Source organism: Rhinatrema bivittatum, chromosome 3 (genome assembly GCF_901001135.1).
Source record: "Rhinatrema bivittatum chromosome 3, aRhiBiv1.1, whole genome shotgun sequence".
Taxonomy (NCBI): domain Eukaryota; kingdom Metazoa; phylum Chordata; class Amphibia; order Gymnophiona; family Rhinatrematidae; genus Rhinatrema; species Rhinatrema bivittatum.
The window spans coordinates 156,913,273-156,926,577 of NC_042617.1; the positions used below are offsets into that span (position 1 = coordinate 156,913,273).

Here is a 13,305-nt window from a genome sequence, read left to right on the forward strand (position 1 = left end):
TTAACCCTTATTTCTACATATCAAAGTGGACTCACACGGCAAACACAACACTCTCCTATTAAATTAATAGGAAACTTGTCCTGCTAAAGCTGCAAGTTCAAAAGTGGCCATCCTTGGCCATCTGAATTGAACTCTGATTTAAGGAAGACAGTATATATTGTTTGCTTCAGTGGGGGCTATATTTTTCAGAATCGCGTGACATGAAAAAGAAAAGATTAGAAAAATAAAATTTCAGGGGGGCCCGAACAGTTGCAAGAATTGGCACGGAAATATGTTGCCACCCATGTCTACAGCATCAGTTCACATTCAGCCTGTATTGGCCCTGCCTAAAAATCAGCCAATACCTTATTATGGCCATTCAGGATGAAAAGGATTTGCGACATTCGTCCTGCTCCCAAGAGATGGGTGCCCGTGCCAGTAAAGCCATCGACCAACAGGCACTAGCTACTGGTCTTCAGAAATAAGGAATGACTGGGCACAAGAGCTTTAACCTCTCATCCTCAGGAATAGACGCTGAAAGGCAGCGTGAAGAAATTTCAGTCTGACAAAGCTCAGGTAATATAGTTCAGGGTCAGTTACTTATGTTGCTGGAAATGTATTATTGGCTGAACCCCTCCCCACTGGCAACACACAAATCCGCTGGAGAATGAGACTTGCATTACATAATACAAATGAGAGGGAGGGGGGTGCGAAAAACGGGAACAAGACAGAGAGCTTTTGGTACTTCTTGGTTAAAATATCTTCAGTAGTGATTGAATAGCATATATTGAACTGTTTAATTTGAGAAACCATGCCATGGCTGGAGCAGGACTATGGGTGCCAGAACCTTTGAGTAAGATACTACGATTGTTCACTTCTCCAGTGGTCATTCAATCATGTTCACACCCTGAATTTCCACTGCACAACCTCAGCATCCGTTCTGTGACTAGAGGACTTCAGTTGCCAGCCTGGTATATTTCACAAGCACCAAATTTACTGGAATATTTATGAGTAATAGTCTTTAGAGACTTTAGTGCTCATGAAAAGAGCCAGACTGATATCACTGGAAACCAAAATCCTCCCCTTAACCACAGAACAGGTTGACACAGGCCGTGGCACTGCAAGCTTCCCCACGCTGCCCTCACCCACCTCTGTAATAGGGTAATCGAGGTTCCATGCTTGTGCAGTCTGTCTGTGGAAACTGCCAATAACAAGTACCAAACTCATGATGGTGGTTTTAGTGACATGGCCACCCGGCGACTGGGAATGGGGCAGAGGTCACCAAATGATCTCAAGCCGGCCACCATTTTAAGTCCCTACCGACCCGAGTCTGATTTGATCAGCTGAACACCGACAATTCCCTTGTGCCATCCAGTCCCCCCTAGCTCACTAAAATTTTAAAAAGGACAAAATCGGAATCCAACAGAGTGAAATTAAATAAACAGGGTACACAGTAAATGACTAGAACAGTTTTCAACAGATTAGCCCCCAAAGCAACACAAAATCACCACTAAATGGCAGCTTGTAATTGTTTGGTTCAAGGATACAGTGAGACCATGACCACACCAGGGATCTGTCTTGTTCTGTACCTAGGCACAGGGTGCAGTGCAGTGGAGATCCACCCAGTTATTTGAAGACAAGATTCGGACTGAAAATGATGTTAATGTTTTATCCCCTCCGTCAAAATCATGCGGTGCTGCATCAGCAAGCAGAGTTCTATCAGAAAAAAAATACTTCTTTTAAAATTGACCGTAGGATCTGGAAGGGTGTAGGAAGGCTGAGCACACCAACAGAATATAGCAAAAGAAAAAAATGTTTTCGTCCATTTCTTGCTGAAACTAATCAGAGTAACACAAGTCAGCAATCCTTCACGCTCACCAAGCCAAGAAATCCCCATGCCTAGCGACGACCTCCCATGGTCATGAGTAAGCCATACTAGAGAAGTGTTCAAAAAGTGTATAATAAAAAACAACCACCTAGCAACCGTCATGGATAACACATCACATACTGTAGCTGTGAGATTCAATAAGTTTCTACAGGAACTCTGCGGGCTGACAATTCATCTGCAAGTGGTGGTGGGGGGGGGGGGGGGGAACGGTAACAGCAATCATCTTGGATCTGAATCAGAAAGGCCAAGACACAGATGGTCTTTTCTCTAGAAAAGCTTGAATCGAGTTAAACAATATAGATTCAAGGTGACAAATCCTTCACGGGGCTGGAAATGTTATAAAGCCCACTGAAGAACTCCCAAAAGATTACAGGCTGGAAAGCTCTTCTAGAAACTCACACAGAGGATATAGAAATATTTATACACATATTATATATATATATGTTACTTCAACGTTGTGAACAGAAGATTGTGTGAAATTTGAATATTAATCTACAGTGATTTTTCTATTTGTTTGTAATTGGACATTAAATTCAAATTTTGTATAAGGAATTTTTAATGTACATTTTAAGGTATGATAAGTGTTTTTGCACTGTTTAAATATTTTAATAAATACAAAAATTAAAGATATAAAAATACTTTTGGGGTTCCTGCAATAGTGATTTTATATATATATATATATATATATATATATATATATATATATATAAATGAAATGAAAAAAAATAAAGGGAATTGGATACTAAATAATTACCAGCACAGGAAAAAAATATACTATTTATAAAAAACTAAAGTTTCATACATATCCTTTGCTAACTTGAAACTGATGAATACCATCAATCACTCAGTACTTATTAAGACAGACAGTAACAGGAGCATCAATACTGCAGGAAAAGCAATACAATTATAATTGATAATGACAACGTACAGACATGTCTCATAGACAAAGACTGAATTGTTTGAATAGATAGATTCTATTTTCAAATCACCTTCTCAAGTTTTCTAAAATGACTTAAACAGACGTGAAATGGGATACCACCAAGTATGTTAATTTATTTTACTTATACACACACTTTTCAAATTATTGAAAAAAAAAAAACAAACTCAGCTTCTAACCAGTGAAATGTAAAACTGTGAACACACGGGGACGACGGAAGTCTTCAATTGCCTTCTCAAGAAGTCTTAATGCAAGATAGTCTGGCATCCTGAAGGGGAACATCTGGATCAGTGCTCTTGTCACACTTGCTGTGAGTACCTGGCTAAGCAAAGTCAGACCTGGCAAAGACCCGGATAGGGGACCCGCAAGGAAACCGATGTTCCATAACCAAGCAATTATAACTGCTGCACCATGCAGGTTACCTCATGCCTTCCAGGAAACAGAATGTGGACATATAAGTTTCAACCCAGGGCAGCAGTGATATGGCTGCACTGTGCTTCCCAGAAGGCATGGGGTAACCCACGTGGAGTGGCAGATGCATATTCAAAGGGGGTAGGATGGGATTAGGGGAGGGTTCCATATCGGAATTTGATCTCCTTTGGGAAGATGTGCACAAAATCTTTGCTGGACAGACTAGATGGACCTTTTGGGCTTTATCCACCATCATTTCCTATGTTACTATGTATAAACCACATATGTAAGGAGAGACTACGGAGCATACCTCAGAACCTCAGCCAGCTGGCTCATTTGACTAGGTTGAAGGAAAGCTCTTGTGTCCGACAAAAGACGTTGCCTCCCACGGAGCTGTAATAAATCCTTCCATTGTCACAGGCGGGAATCCACGTTCATTTCAAACACGTCTCTTACAACCAGTTCCGCAAAACTGTAAATTAGAAAAAAAAAAAAATTGTGCTAAATTTCATATAAACAATGAACTTTGGATCAAAAATTGCCAGCAAAGGGTTCAAAGAACACTCAAGAGAAATGATGGCCCTTCCAGAAACACCTTTAATCGTGTTACGAGTGCAGCCATGAAGAATATAGACAAAACCAAGAACAAACTGTAAATAAATGGTCTCAACATTGCCCATACCCCAGAGTTCTATACTATAGGAATGCAGCCCGTGGAGACACTATCAGTACATGATACACGTTTGTCCTTTTCTAAATAATCTGCTTCCAACGAGCAAGTCTGGAACCGAATGGCAACTTAAAAACGAACACATTTTATGAATCCAGCTCCTGCATGCATGGGTTCCATTTCTTCTGGGTGTGTGGATTTCTGTGTGTTCGTGATTTGTTTCATTTGAAGATCACGGGGGAGTCAGCATCTGGGGAAGGAGTGTTGGGGGATGTGACACAACACAAGTGCAAAGAGATGCACATAGGGAAAAATAACCCTTGCTGTAATTACACAATGTAAGGTTCTATCTTAGGAGTTACCACCCAGGAAAGAGATCTAGCATCATAGTGGGCAATACATTGAAATCGTTGGCCCAGTGTGCTGTGGTGATCAAAAAGGCAAACAGAATGTTAGGAATTATTAAGAAGGGAATGGAAAATAAAATGGAGGATGTCATAATGCCTCTGTATCGCTCCATGGTGAGACCAAACCTTGAATACTGTGTGCAGTTCTGGTCAACGCATCTCAAAAAGGATATAACTGCACTAGAAAAAAAGTTCAGAGAAGGACAACCAAAATGATAAGGGGGCATGGAACGACTGCCCTATGAGGAAGAGCTAAAGAAGTTAGGGCTGTTCAGTTTGGAGAAGAGACGACTGAGGGAGGATATGATAGAAGTCTACAAAATCATGAAAGGACTTGAACAAATTAATATAAATCGGTTATTTACTCTCTCAGATAACAGAAGGACCAGGGGGCACTCCGTGAAGTTAGCAAGTAGCCCATTTAAAACAAATTGAAGAAAATTCTTTTTCACTCAGGGGTAGATTTTATAAATTTGCGCGAGGGCGTACTTTTGTTCGCGCACCAGGCACGAACAAAAGTACGCTGGATTTTATAAGATACGCGCGTAGCCGCGTGTATCTTATAAAATCCAGGGTCGGCGCGCGCAAGGGGTGCACATTTGTGCAACCTGCGTGCGCCGAGCCCAGCGCGCATTGCCTGTTCCCTCCGAGGCCACTCCGAAATCGGAGCGGCCTCAGAGGGAACTTTCCTTCGCCCTCCCCCCACCTTCCCCTACCTAACCCACCCCCCCAGCCCTATCTAAACCCCCTCCCTACCTTTGTTGCCAGATTTACGCCTGCTGAAAGCAGATGTAAATCTGCGCGCGCCAGCAGGCTGCTGGCGCGCCATCACCCGACCTGGGGGCTGGTCCGGAGGCCTCGACCATGCCTCCGGGCCGGCACCACGCCCCCGGTCCCGCCCCCTGACCCCAGTCCCGCCCCTCCCCGCCCCTTTTACAAAGCCCCGGGACGTATGTGTATCCTGGGGGCTGTGCGCGCGCTGGCGCGCGCAGGGCATTTAAAATCCAGCCCTCAGTGCATAGTTAAGCTCTGGAATTCATTGCCAGAGGATGTGGTTACAGCAGTTAGTGTAACTGGGTTTAAAAAAGGTTTGGATAAGATCCTAGAGGATAAATCCATAAACTGTTATGATGGTAATTAATAAGCAATAATAGCTTGTGATCTGTCAAATGTTTGTGCACTTGCCATGTACTTGTGACTTGGATTGGGCACTGCTGGAAACAGGGCTTGATGGACCCTTGATCTGACCCAGTATGGCATTTCTTATGTTCTTATGACATAGAAAAGGAATGTGAACAGACAGGAAAGTCATGCAATAAGAAGGTGGGAGACAGAAGACAGAAGCAAGGCATACAACATGGGAGGCAATGATGAGGAGAACAGAGGCAAGAGGAAGAAATGACGGAAGAGAAGAAACAAGTTGTATGTGAATCAGTAAACAAGGAAAGTGAGAAAGTAATAGAAACAGGGAACCCAACGACAATTCATATGTATACAACCAGTTGGAGAAATAATGAAAACATTTTTTTTTAAATGTGTTCATTTTTGAATAGCCAAGTACACACAAACTTATGTAAACGCACCACAGAATCACTTGACAGAATCTGGCAAACTGCACCACAGAATCTAACCCCAAAACCTGCCTCAAGAAACCAGGGACCCTTGGGCCAAGATGTGCACATCGCCAGCCTATAAACTGAAGTAATTATAGTGTGTGTGTGTCATCACGAATATCCCAAACAGTGAGAATTCCAAGTGTTGCGCTCAGTCTGTAGCTTTACTGTGCACCACAGATTTACCTCGGCACCTCTGTCGTGTTCTCAGAGCAGAGACATTGTGGGGAGGAGGGGAGGGTGGAGAGTTTGCTTTGGCGCCCAAATGAAAACCACAACAACAAAAGTGCATTTATAGGAAAGGCACGGCCTTGAGAATCTGACTGCGCTGGACCTGACTGATGAAACCCGCACTGTCCAGTGTCAACAAAAGATGTGGAAAATCGTCACTCAAAGAGCCGCGAGCAAGAGCCGAACACATACCATCTGCAACTGCTTCGCCAGGGCGCCTCTGACCCAAAATCCGAGAAAGCTCTAAAGCCACTCCCCCCCCCCCTTCTAACCTACTGCAAACAGCTGCCTGCTCATCACTGAAGCTTTTAGGCATTTACATTATCGGCATGAAAAAATATATCTTAGGACCAATCAGCATGTCCTAACTAACTTCCTGAGGGACCGATGCATTAAGGTGCGCTCAGCAGAGTGCACAGTTTAACCCACTGCTGTGCGTACATTTTTATGCATTAATTGTACTGCTGATGCGATAAGGAATTTTGTGTGCACACAGAATAGCGCCCACCCCATGCAGAGAGGACGCTGGCTTCATTTGTGTTTTCTTGACTTTGGAAATTGTTCTTGCCTTCACCACCTCCACAGGGAGGCCATTCCATGCATCCACCATACTCTCTGTAAAGAAATATTTCCTTAGATTGCTCCTGAGTCTTCCCCGCTTTCATCTTCATCCCATGATCCCTCATTCTAGGGCTTCCTGTCCATTGAGAGGACTACATCCTGTGGCTAAAGACCTTGGAGGTATTTAAATGTCTCTCTCACATCTCCCTTATCCCACCTTTAGGGTACTCTGGAAGCAAATGAGACTAGGCCTCAAGCTTTTGTCAAGCGAAGGGATATTTAATATTTATGTTCTTATGTTCAGAAACCCTGTTTTATGTAACGCCTGTTTAATGTAACGCCTTAACCGTGACAGTTTTGTTCTATGGAAACCGACTTGATTTGATATTTGTATCGAGAATGTCGGTATATAAAAATCCTAAATAAATAAATAAATAAATAAATAAATAAATAAATAAATAAATAAATAAGAGTGGCTGACGCCCAGAGAAATACAACTGTCCGTTTGTGATAAGGTTATCTGTGAAATCTGTACCTTTCCACTTGTGAAAAGAAGAAGTAAACAACTGCCTTCCATAACTATAAAATACTATGTAACCCTATTGTTTTGTTCCTGGGTAGAGTTCTCTGAACTGTCTGAGAAAACCCTGTCAGTTTGAGATCTTTCCCTACAATCAGTTGTAATGAAATGTTTCTGACAGACTCTGATCTAAATACAATGTGGAGGTCTCCTTCGTCCATGGTGTATATATTTAGATCTGTAAGTCTGTCCCCATATGCCTTGGAACGAAGGCCACTGACCATTTTAATAGCCACCCTCTGGCCCAACTCTATCACATTTATACCCTTTGGAAGGTGAGGCCTGCAGAATTATGCACAATATTCCAAGTGAGGTCTCACCTGGGACAATATCACCTCCCTTTTTCTGCTGACCCATTCCTCTCCCTATGCATCCAAGCATCTTTTTGGTATCCGCCTGACTGGCCATCTTAAGATCACCAGATACCAACACCTCCAGATCCTGCTCTTCTTTTATGCTTAGCGAAATTTCGCCGCTAATCTGTACCAGTCCCTTGGGGTTTTATATCCCAAATGCATAACTCTGCATTTTTAGCATCACATTTTGGTTGCCACAAGTTTTAGCTTTTACAAGTCGTAACAAGGACTTCTTTCCAATAAACTCATAGAGGCTTTGAATGTTTTCCTGTTAAAGTTCAGTACATAAAGAATGTTATAATCAAGGCCCTTGGATTTCTGCTGCAACGCAGGAATATTAAAAAAAAATTTTTTTCAAAAAAAATTAAAAATAATGGAAAATTAAGGGTTAAAACAATTCTGCTGCAACTGAGATTATCTGCAGATTATATACTGCTTTATATGCAAACATGCTAATTTGTACTGAATATCCTAAATACTTTTCTGTGTAAGCACAATATAAAATAGCACTCTAACCTTTGCATCTGAAGTTTTTTTGGTTTTTTTTTTTTATCATTTCCTTTCTCCATTTCAGTTTCTTTACTACTTTTTCGCATCCTCTTCTCTGCCCATTTACCCCATCCTCTCTGAACAGCTTGTTTCCTCCTCCTCCAGAAGATTCCTCTTTTCCTCTCACCAGTGTCCACATCCCTTACTCCATTGTACTGTCCCCTTTGCCTTCTCCCTTTGCTCTCCTGTACTAATCCTTCCTGTTTCTCATGACAATACCTCCCCCGCCCCCCTCCCCATGTCACCAAGCAAAGCTCCCTCCCCTATTCGTCCTCCCTAACTCTGCTGCCTCCCTCCCCTGATCCATGCCAGGCATGGATGCAACCTCCCTCCCACACCCTCCTGCTCCCTCCCACACCCTCCTGCTCCACTCCCATTCTCCCCCCCCCCCCATCACTGCTGCCTCTCTTTCCCTCCCCCAGCAGCCCTCTCTCTACCCATGAGCTCCCTTTCTCCCAGCCAGTAGTTTTCACCATCGTTAGTGCTGCCGCATCCCATCCATTCACCATGTGACTCCATTTACTGCGAGACGGGGGACACCAGCAGTAGCACTGTTCTCCAGAGATACAGCGCACAGCTCACAGCAAAATCTGAGCCATGAGTGGCCAGATAAGGAGCAGCGGGCACAGACGGCAACGAGAAGCAGGGGTGGCAAGAGGGAAGCAACAGCAGACAGTGGGGGTGGGAGAGAAGGGTTGGATGGAAGGAAAGACCGTTTGCCAGGATCAACAGCATAAGGGAAATTTATTTATTTATTTATTTATTTTGCGGCTGCCGCAGCAATCTAAGGGCTCCAGATATAATTTCCCACAGATATTAGAAGTAAAAAAAAAAAAATATATATATATATATATTTTTTTTTTTTTAGAATTAACCCTGAACAAATGCTTTAATATTTCCACACAAAATAAGTTGTTAATGGATTTGGCTTCCTAGTATTTAAAACAAACAAGGACAAATTAAAAGCAAAAGCAAGCTAAAAGCAACATTTAATAACTACAGTATCCTGCCATGAGGCCCTGTTGAGCAGTTGTTTCCTCTCACCAGTACAGGGCCCTCAGTGGTTCTCTCAGACACTCTAGTTAGTCCTCCCAATTCTATGGCCCACATTTCGTGCTGGAGGCCATCTTGTTCCTGTTTGGACAGAATTATATAACACGAAACAATAAAGAACTCCTCTATTAAATTGGAAGTATCCCCTGATGATATAACGTATTAAATGACTGCAGCTTGCAACCTGAACACATTTTTGGAACAAATTAGCTTTTTCACTCCACTTTTTATATTTTACCTATTTTTTTTTTAATTTTAAGTTTCGTTAAGGGAAAGCTTTTTGTTCATATATTTTGGCATTTCAAGGTGGTACACAGAGATGTTCTTTACGGTTTCATGTTCTACTTTACCTGAATTGTAACTCATTTTGATTACGGGTTTGAAAAGGCAAGTAATTAAATCCAAATCCACACTCTGGTCAGATGAAAACCCAAACAGTAACTAAACGGATTATATTATTTGTCAATTTGTTCATCCAGGAAAAAAAAAAAGGTTAGAGGAACATTATTTGCTTTTCCTACTACAAAACCTATACAAATGGCTTCTACAGCTGGGAAACATCACAGAAACAGCTTTAGAGGTGTAAGGAAAGCCTGGGGAGCATTACTTCAACCCACGCTCCAGGCAAGTAGTCAAAATAAAAATCTCTTCTTAAGAACTCTAGCTGGAAATGTCTAATCGGTGGTTAAGACCTGCCATTTAGCACAGCGTTGAGTGAATGCTGCCGACCCAGACCCCAGAGATTTGGGATACTTTGCTTGTCTGAAAATTAAACAAAAAAAAACAAACAATTCAACTGGCAATGGGGCAGGATAACAAAAGCAAACAGTAATGGAATATTCACAGCTTTATAGACTTGTCCTATCCCTTTTCTTTCCAAAGAAAGTAACGCAGAGAGGCAAAAATGGGCTTCATTTGCATCTAATAAATCTGGGGAGGGAAACGAGAGAAAGGGGAAGGCCGACAATGGAAGAACAGAAGGGTTGATTCCTACAGTATTAAATTACAACACAAATGCACGTGACAGGAAAAAAAAAATAAACCAAAACAAACCTTTCCTTATGTTGAATACAATGGCCTGCATGCACCTTTTGGGTAAAGCAGCTCACACAGCAGGCTCCTGTTCTACAAAGCCGCGCTGCGTACAGGAAATAGTGACAATCTAATAAATGTGTCCCGGCAGCTGCTGCTGCAACATTTTTCTACAGTCAAAGGCGCACACACACACACACACACACCTTACAGTACCAGAAGATTCCTGCTCAAGGCCTTTTCTGCTCTAAAAAAATTTTTTTTTTAAAGGCCATACAGTAAAGGCAGATAACTTCGATAAGAACAGTGGCTTTATTAAACTGCACTACAACCATTTTTTCTTGGAGTTTCTTAGCAGTCAAGGACGACACATAAGTTGTAGGCGATACCTCATTTCTACACGTTCATGGGGACTGACACAGCAACGACAAGATTTTGCTGTGTTTTCTTGATGGGCAAGTCATTTTTTGCAGGTTATTTCCCCCATAAGATGGAACACTTTCAGTCATAACTTGCCTCTAGTAAAGTGGAATAAGGGGGAGCTGGGGGGGGGGGTTTGTAACCCTGGAGGAGGAAAGCATACTCTGTACCCACAAAGCTGAGATTTCTGTCACGTTCTACGCCGAAAATATTCTTACACGGTTCTTACATAGTAACATGGGGGCTTAATTTGTGGGAGGGGGGGAAATCGGCCCCGGAACACAGTTCCGGCATCTTTTCAGGCTTAAGAGGCAGAACGACAGGGCTGTTCTTCTCCAGCCCCTCCCCTCCAGGCAGCCTGCAGGGAAGAGAAGAGGAAGGGGAGAGCCTGGAGCACAGAGAGAAGACAGCAGCTCCCTAATCCAGCCCCTCCCCCTCCCAACGCACACCTTTCCTACTGCAGGGAAGGGGAAAGGGCGACACTGAGGCAGACACTGCAGAGCAAAGGACCGATACCAAAAGGGGTGGATCGGCACAAATTTGGAAAGTGGAAATGGTGGTGCCAACCGTCAAAGCTTCCACTCTGAATCTTAATAAATGGCATTGCTGGTCCCAAGTTTCAAACTTGTGCTAAAACTCAACAACCTCTTTTCGTGTTTCTTACCAAGAGCTTGATTTCTGAGAGAAGAGCCCAGAACAGGGTTCTGCCACCTTTTTTTTTTTCTGTAACCCAAGAAAGCAGAGCTGGCAGTTTAGATCGGTTCTGGCTCCCCTGCAGAAACAGAAGTGAGCCGGTGGTGGCATAGGTCACCTATGGCCCCTCCCCCACCCTGTCCCTTGGAGGAAGCAGAGCGGAACAGAGAGAGTGAGCGTGAGACAAGGGAAGCCACATACGCTTTGATTTCCGGGCCAACTGCCCAACACGACTGAGGAGGCTGTGAGAGAGAACGGCCAAGGTCAAAAAAAGACAGGGGGCAAATGCCTGCCAGCCCCATTGCTTCTGCCACTCCTGGGTGCAGGCTCTCTGCTTATCACGCTGGGATCCCAGGCCCTATTGCCTCTGCTGCTGGTGACCACAATGGAAAGGGGTAAAAGGGACAAGAGAATGAATGAGAGGATGTGGGGGTTAGGGCGAAGGAGTAAAGAGGCTGGAGGGAGGGGAAGGAAACTGAATGAGGAGATGTAGTGGGGCCAAGTGAGTGAGTGGATCAGAGGGAGGGGAGGGCAAGTGAGCGATAGGATGTGAGGGTGCAAAAGTGTGAGTGAAGGGAACAGAGGGGCTGTGAGTTGTGTTGGGGACAGGGGAAAAGAGTGAATCGGGGGATTCCAGGTGCTGCAGGGTGTGAATGAGGGGGATCAAAGGGACTATAAAATGTGAGCGAGATGATCAGAGTAAGGGGCGGCCTGTGAGTGATGTGATCAGAGGATGTAAAAAGAGAGAGTGAAGGTGTTGCGACCGTCGCTGCCCGACGTCTCCACTCCGCCCACCTTACCTCTTTTGCGGCTCCCTCTTTGGTTGATGGAAGTTTGGCTGCCGCAGCGTCATCTTGCCGACCTCCTCCGGCGTCCCCGGAATGGCTAGACGCTGCCTTTCGCCATGTTCTCCTGAGGCCTAAGGGCGCGCGCATGGCGTGGCCCCGACTCAAGTACCAGCTGTGGCACGAACCTCAGGGACGTCCCCCTGAGATGACGTCATCCTCACCGGATACTTAAGGTCTTCGTTTTTGCTAGCTATTCGAGTTAGCAAGGGCTTCCTCCAGGTATCGCTGCGGATGGGATTCGCTCTCTGCATACCTTGCTACTCTGCCTCCTCGGACTTTACCAGGGGTACCCGCTCCTCGGGGGCCTCGCTCTCTCTCTTACTTTTCAGGTCGCAGTCTGGAACCGGTACTCGCTCCTCGAGGGCCCACGTTCCCAGACCTGCTACTGAATACAACTTCTGCCAGGAAGTCACCGCTGCCTACAACACCAGTGAGTTACCATCTCTCTCTCAGAGCTTTCCCTGGAACCAGGTACTCGCTCCTCGAGGGCCTACTTCATTCCAGCCCCTGGGCTGTTCCAAGAGACTATTGTGTGAGAGTTACCATCCAGGTTCTGTTCCTGAACTCTGCATACTCTGCCTACTCACTATATCTCAGTTTCTCTACAGCTCAGCCATCCTAGGATCGCTGTTCCAGTGCCTGAGGGACTACAGCCCAGCCGGGCTATTCCAGCTCACTACTGCCACCTCTGGGGGTTCAATAGACTGTTTAATAAAAGAACTAGTGTGTGTCTGTCTCCCAACTCTGACCGGTGGCCTCTCTCGGGATCTTCCCCCGGGGGCATGGTCATCTGCCACCAGCCCAAGGATCCACCCACAATTATCACAAATAAGAACAGAAGGAGGGGACGGGATAGGATTGGATGTGGTGGAGGGAGAAGGAGAGAGAGAGAGAGAGAAGAGGGTGAGTGCGGAGAGCATGTGGTGTTGCTCCATTTCTTCCACCCCCAAGGAAGCAAAGAGCAAGCCGTGCTTTTGGATTCCAAGCTCCACCCCCCTGTCTAAGGAGACTGAGGACAGCACACACTAGACTGCTCCCACCCGCCCATGACAGAAGTGAGCCAGCTAATTCTGGACT

General features: G+C 44.5%; 1 protein-coding gene across 9 annotated transcripts in view; it reads right to left on the reverse strand.

The window, feature by feature from the left end:
• Positions 1-13,305, reverse strand: part of SIPA1L2 (signal induced proliferation associated 1 like 2) — a 492,084-nt gene that overhangs the window by 434,095 nt on the left and 44,684 nt on the right. For all 9 annotated transcript variants that reach the window (XM_029593863.1, XM_029593861.1, XM_029593864.1 and 6 more), the window contains exon 2: positions 3,526-3,687. The gene's annotated coding sequence lies outside the window, so the exon portion shown is untranslated. The remainder of the gene's footprint in view (positions 1-3,525; positions 3,688-13,305) is intronic.